Raw genomic sequence first — 7,548 nt, 5'->3', positions numbered from 1 at the left:
AGCTTTATTATAAAATTTTGAAAACTAAACAAATTGTAGAGACAGCGAGATGGCACAGACTCAGGGCACCAGAAGGAAAGTTTATTATTACTATGATGGGATGTTGGAAATTCCTAATACGGACAAGGCCATCCAGTGAAGCCTCACCAAATCCACATGACTCACCATCTGCTGCTCAGCTATGGCCTCTACTGAAAGATGGAAGTCTATCGCCCTCACAAGGCCAGTGCTGAGGAGATGACCAAGCACCACAGCGAGGACTGCATTAAGCTCTTGCACTCCGTCTCTCTAGATAGCAAGCAGATGCAGAGATTCAATGTTGGTAAGGACTGTCCAGTATTTGATGGCCTGTTTGAGTTCTGTCAGCTGTCCACTGGTGGCTCTGTAGCAAGTGCCATGAAACTGAATAAGCAGCAGATGGACGTCACTGTGAATTGGGCAGGGGGCCTGCACCATGCAAAGAAGTCCGAGGCATCTGGCTTCTGTTACATCAAGGGTATCGTCCTGGCCATCCCGGAAGTGCTAAAGTATCCCCACAGAGTGCTGTATACTGATGCTGATATTCGCCATGGCGATGGCAGGGGAGAGGCCTTCTATACCACAGACTGGGTCATGACTGTGTCCTTTCATAAATATGGAGAGTACTTCCCAGGAACTGGGGACCTATGGTATATTGGGGCTGGCAAAGGCAAGTATTATGGTGTTAACCCTGTCCAAGATGGGATTAATGATGAGTCCTATGAGGCTACTTTCAAGTCAGTCATGTCCAAAGTAATGGAGATGTTCCAGCCTAGTACAGTGGCCTTACAGCGTGGCTCAGACTCCCTCTCTGGGAGGGAGTTGCTTCAATCTAACCATCAAAGGGCATGCCAAGTGTGTGGACTTTGTCAAAAGCTTTAACTTGCCTATGCTGATGCTGGAAGGAGGGGGTTACCATTACCATTCGTAATGTTGCCTTTTGCTGGACATGCGGAACAGCTGTGGCCTGAGACACAGAGATCCCTAGTGAACTCCAGTACAATGACTACTTTGACTACTTTGGCCTGGATTTCAAGTTTCACATTAGTCCTTCCAATATGACTAACCAGAACACTAATGAGTACCTGGAGAAGATCATCCAGCAGCTCTTTGGGAACCTGAGAATGCTGCCCCACGCACCTGGGGTCCAAATGCCGGCAATTCCTGAGACTGCCGTTCCTGAGGAGAGTGGTGATGAGGATGAAGAAGACCCTGACAAGCATATCTCAGTTTGTTCCTCTGACAAACGCACTGCCTGTGAGGAAGAGTTCTCTGACTCAGACGAGCAGGGTGAAGGTGGCTGCAAGAACTCTTCCAACTTCAAGAAAGCCAAAAGAGTCAAAACAGAAGATGGGAAAGAGAAAGAACCAGAAGAGAAGAAAGAGGTGTCAGAAGAGGAGACCAAGGAGGAGAAGCCAGAAGTCAAAGGGGTCAAAGTAGATGTCAAGTTGGCCTAAACAGCCCTCCCCAGCTCAGGCTTCTTGCTATGTTCCCCACTTTTTCCCCTCTAGCCACTCAGATTTTATATTTTCTATTTCTCTGTATATTTACATTAAAATATATTAAATATAAATGTCACCAGAGACTAGAGAGGAGCCAGGGCCCCTGAATGCAGAACAGCTGGCCAGGGGAACTTCTCTAGCAGCAATCACACTCCCCACACCTCCCCAATTCCTAAACCATAAAGGGTACAGATGTGGATGGAAGCGGTGGAGCCGTAAGATGGAATCCTGATGTGCTGAGGGCCTGTTTAGTGTTAGGTGCTCTGCAGGGGGGGGGGGGGGCTGCATCTCCAGGGCCCCCTGTTCTTTGGGCTCCTATAGTAATTACATTGGTTCTCTTCTCATACCTTCACACTGGCCCCGAGTGAGCTAAGCAGCTCACACTGCGCCGTCTCCCCCAGTTCTACAGGCAGAAGTTGTTCTAGCTTCCTTTTTTTTTTCTGAGCTACTTTCATTTGTTTGTGAGACTCTTTGAAATAAAATGGTACATTTCTTTTCTTTTCTTTTTTGCAGAACCGGGGATTGAACTCAGGCCCTTGCATTTGCCAGGGAAGTGCTTATTCCACTGAGTCGTCTCCCTAGCTCCCAAATGGTACATTTCTATAAAAACAAATAAACACAAAACAAATTGTGAAAGTTGTCCCCTAACTCTTCTGTTCTAGTAAACAAATAACATAAGCATAGGTCTTTCTTTAATCTGGATGATCACAGAAAGCACAGGAAACCTGCCCTCAAAGTTGGAGTCATTGCTCCTTGTCCTACGAATCCCATAAGCTCAGGCAGGTTTTGACCCAGCAGTCACTGTTTAAAGTATTCATTAACTTCCTTCAAGAATATTTTCATCCTGTAGTTGCTCATGATTAAGAAGTTGCTGTTTTCCTGCCCACATTATGATGCACGGCACTTGGAATCAGGTTGTATGGAGTGTGGCCCAGGGACCTGACTCCTGCGGGTGCTGGGGCCAAGCCCTGCAGTCTTCTGAGTCCAGAAATCCTCGGAATGCTGAACACTAGCCTGCATGTGGCTGCCAATTGAAACAAATCCTCAAATGTTGCGACACAGACCGGATCAAATGTCCCAACTCTTATCTCCTGTCTTTTCAAAACTAGTCTCTTCTTAGCATTCATTAAAATGTTTTAGACCTCACAAAGACAAACAGGTATACTCCGGTGTTCACACAGAAATAGCAGCTGGAACTAATGACTGCTGAGAGCGTACTGATGCTGCAAGAGGTGTCAACCTGCATTTACAAATAGCCATCATCGTGACATTTAAAAAATATTTTTAGTCTTAATGCCCTCACACCCACGTAACCTATAATAATTGATTCTATCATCGAAGACAAGTAAAATCACGTAGATTATTTAAATAAATACATTGAAACTAAGTATTTTACTATTTGTTATGGCTTGTGTCCAGTTGTCTCCCCAATGCCTCATGAAGTGATGGGGCAGCTTCTACAGATTCAGATTAATTCATGATCCAGTGTTTGGATTATGGGTGTGAGTGCTGCACACACTCCCTGGGTAGGGCAGATAATCTGTATACAAATGTAAGGAGGGGAAAGAGGCTTGCTGGATGCCACAGCTGAGGCTCCTCCCTTTGCTCTTTGATGTCTTCTGTCGCCTTGAACTGCTGCCTTCTGCCATGTGCCATGCTGTCTTACAGCCAGCTGAGTATGGGCTGAAATCTCCAGTAACTATGAGCTAAATGAACCTTTCCTTCCTTAATTTTAGATATTGGGTATTTTGTCATAACAATGAGAGAAAAGTAACTGAGACGCCATTGCATTATTTTAGAAAAATATATTTATTTATTTGGTAAAGGGTCTTGCTATACACCTTGACTAATAGTAATCCTCCTCTCTCAGCCTCTCCAGCACTGGGATTCCAGGCATGTACCAGCACAACAAGTGTCAGTGGCTAGCACAGCATGCCTAGATTTAGGGGCAGGCATGGCATGTGGTACAAGGGAGCGATCCTGGGTCCTTGTGCGTGCCAGGCGGGGGCTTAGACTGCTTAGCTATCTCCTCAGTCCAAATTACTTTATTTTATTTATTGTTATTTTTGATACAGGGTCTCACTACAAAGCTTGGACTCACAGTGATCTCCGGTCTCAGGCTCCCCAGCACTGGGATTCCCGGTGTACACCACTCCACCTGGTTTCAGTGGCTGGCACGGCATAACTGTCTGTGGGACCACATGGCATGTGGCACTGGGGATCAAATTCAGGACCTTGAGCTTTCCAGGCAGGCTTAGAACACTGAGCTATCCCCAGCTCATTTTATCATTATGCTATTTCTAAAACACTGGTTACCAGTTAAGTGTTGTACATTAGGGCTTTGGCATAAAGACAATATGGAATAATAATGAGATTAAGCCTGTTTTATTGGTGGATGTTGCAGTACCTAATGTTTATATTCCCATGTGGATATGGATATATATATATATATATATATATATATATATATATAATCACATCTCATCCTAATTTGTTTTTCACACTTTTCCTCTTCCCTCCAACTTTTGATTCACTTCCCATTTGAGAAAGATCTCCCTACTTCCTCTTATCTGCTTTTTATTTTGCTCTTTATTTATACTTTGGGTTTCTCATAAAGAGAAATCATGTGATATTTAAGCTTGTGTTTCTGATTTATTTCTCTTACCATTATGATCTCAAAGAACTTCTATTTTTCCACAAATGACCCATGTTTATTTGTTCTTTACAACAGAGTTTTATCTCCTAGTGTGTAAACAGCTCTGGACATATAAACAGCTGCCAAGAGTGAGTCTTCATGGACTGGCTGCTATGAACACAGGTAGGCAGGTCTGACGTCTTTCTTTTGAGAAGATACCTAGAAGGGGAGTACCTGAGACAACTACAATTTCTAGATTTAATGTCTTGAGGACTTTACATTCTGATTTCCATCATGTTGGACTAGTTTCTATTCCCACTGACAATATTGAATATTCCTTCCCACCCCCACAGCTTCACTGGCATTTATTCTTTGATTTCATAACAGGTCTTTTTTTTCTGTATTAGAATGGAATCTCAGTGTTGTTTTAATTAGTATTTATTTAAGTGCAAGAACACCAAATATTTCTTCATGTGTTTATTGGCCATCTGTATGTGTTCTGTGAAGTGTCTATTTATTCAATTTGTCCTATTTTTATTTTAAGCTGTGGTTGTAGTGAATGTGTACAGTTATGGTACAATCCATATAAATTGTAAAACATTTATTAGTATGCTATAAAATATAGTGTCATATTGATTGTTTTAGAAAGCAGGTTAATGTTTTTATTCTACTGCAGTTATGTCTACATTGTGATATAGAGATCTTCACTGGAGAGACCTCATAAGAAAATCACTTTTAAATGACTTCAAATGACAAGAACACTCTGCAAGTGGTTATGTGTTTCACATGAATCACTTTGCTAGCCCTCTTACAGATTTTCTAAAAATAATAGGGTTTAGACTGTTAAAATGTTGTCAAAACACTTGAGCAAAAGGAGGATGAGAAACAAAACATTTGAAAGTGATAAAAATGAGGTCTTTTATGAGAAAAAAGGAAAGTTGGCAGAAGGAGTTGCCCAAGTTGACGCTGTCCCTGGGAGCATTGGCCACCTCCTACGCAGTGGGTCCCTGGCCGTGCTTCCGTAGGGGAGGACATACCTCCACATTAGTACATTTGCCGCTGGAGTCACATGACCCCTAGAAGCAGTGGTGACGCTGGGAACATTCACCCACAAATGCAGCGTGTGCATGAGCACAGGCAGGTTGCACTCGGGTCATTCCCTGGCCTGTCTGTGATCTGACTTCTCAGGACTTGGAGACGTGGCTGTAGAAAGAGGCACCTGGTGATCGCAGACTCCGGCCAACAACCGAACCTCACTCCTGCTATTTTTCAAATAAAGACATCATCAGAAACACCCACCTGGCTAAGTTGTGTGTCACAAATGAACGGCCACATCAATGAGGCCCGCTGTGGCATCACTGTCCTGTGTGGGCTCATCAGTACTCCCTGGTGATGATGAATAGAGGAATTTGCTCTTTTAGAAAGTAGCACTTAGGACTGACTTTGTAGGTGCTGGCTCCGTCAGGTAGAAGGGCCCCAAATTAGCTTTATTTGATTCACCACTTTAACCTCTTCTCAAGCTTTTAAAAACATACACCAATCCTTGGCATATTAATCAGGTTTCAAAGGCTCATCTTCAAGAAACTGTCATCAAAAGTAATTTCTTTAATACTTATAAAATTCCATAAATTAAATCAGGATGCTCAGAACTCAGGTAGAAATAATTTACATTCATTTGTGTAGCATTTTGTGAGACTGGTTACTTGTTTCTCCTTAAAGAAGAATTCTGTAAATAACATAGCAGAGGCCATTTCTCTCTTGCCATTAAAAGAAAATGGAGACACATTGATATCATGCGATATTTCCATGTCGTGAGCAAAGTGTGAGGCAGACCACAGACCGTGAACCAGATTTGCATTTTTTTCTCTTAGACATCAAGTTCCTCCGACACATCAAGCTAAGCAGCCGCAGTGACACACATTAGGCAATCAAAAAACACAAGCAGAAGAAGTCTACACTAACAAACATAAGTTTGCATATTTTCATATTGATTTTCTCCACAGCTGTTGATAAATGCCTTCAGTGAAACAAAACCCCATACTCGTATAAGGCAAGTGTATTAGCCAGTGTTTTGCTAGAGCAAGAGATATAACAGAAGATATACAAATGGATAAGAATTGACAAGACTGGCTTACAGTGGCCCACCACAGGGTCCAATAAGGAAAAGTGCAGAGGGTCCATCTTACCTATGTAGTCTAGGCTGGCTTTAAACTCACTGTGGACTCCAATCCGGTCTTGAATCTGTGGCAAACCTCGTGCACCAGCTTCCTGAGTGCTGGGATTGCAGGCGTGCCTGGCAGCTCCATCCTCCTTCATTTTCCACTGATACCATCCAGGCAACAATTTGCAGTAGGGTGGGTCTTCCACGCCCTTCTCATGGAACTGCTGAGTTTACTTAGTTCAGCTTCTCTTCCTCAGGTTGACAGCACCAAGCAGCCCTCCGAGCTGTGCTGTTGTGAGTGTGCTGCTAGTGGATGTGGTCTCGACACAATGGAAATGGGACGGAAATGTATTATGAGGCATCAATGGAAAGCACCCAATGGCTCCTAATCCTTACAGAAACCTTTAGGTTTTTATAAATTACATGTTAGGAATTCATGAGGCTTTTCTGTTGTAATCACATCAAGTAAGGCCACAAAAATTCCATTTCATAAATTTTACTTACTTCCCACAGCAGGCTTCACCAACTAGGAAATAAGCTCCTTCACAAGGCCACAATCAAAATCCAGATATTTATGAAAACTAAGTATGTTCCTCTATTTTCTTTGAACATTATAAATTTTATGTGAAACAGTGACAATGGTCCAGGGGAAATGAATAGTTTGTACTACATTTCTTAAAGTACTTTTGAAAAAAAACACGCATTTACTTAGTAACTAATTTGTCAAAATTCTTTGGAAGCCAGGCGTGACGCTGCACACCTGTAATGCCAGCACTCTGGAAACTGTGACAGGAGGATTTCTGTAGGGACAAGCCCATCCGGGACTCTATAGTGAGTTCAAAGCCAACCTGAACTACAGAGTGAGTATATCTGTTTGTTTGTGGTACGAGGAATCAAGCTCAGAACCTTGCACCTATCCAGGCAGGTGGTGTGCTGCTTTGTTGTATCCCTGGCCCTATCTGGTAATCTGAATAATTAGTTTAAAGATAAAAAAATATGCATTATAACAACCCGTGTTGAGTTCCTATCATTTTGTTTAGTGAAATTTTGTATCATTTCTATTTCTTTAAAACTATTTTCTATTTTCTTTAAAAATTTAAAACAAAATAAAGGAAAAGATTCCTTGGGAACCCTCCACATCTGCCAATTCTAAGTGTGATGGGGAACAGAGCTCCCTGGAGAAGTTCAGAGGTAAAGTTACTCTGGAAGGATCCTCTGGACTTGCTTAGGAA

The 7,548-nt window shown here is 42.5% G+C and overlaps 1 pseudogene; it reads left to right on the top strand.

Annotated features, from left to right (window-relative positions):
* The first annotated feature begins 49 nt into the window (after positions 1-49).
* LOC101584816 lies at positions 50-1,475 on the top strand (annotated as a pseudogene).
* The last annotated feature ends 6,073 nt before the right edge of the window (positions 1,476-7,548 follow it).

Source organism: Octodon degus, unplaced genomic scaffold (assembly GCF_000260255.1).
Source record: "Octodon degus isolate 3935 unplaced genomic scaffold, OctDeg1.0 scaffold00075, whole genome shotgun sequence".
Lineage (NCBI taxonomy): Eukaryota > Metazoa > Chordata > Mammalia > Rodentia > Octodontidae > Octodon > Octodon degus.
This window is presented reverse-complemented; position numbering and strand designations above follow the sequence as displayed.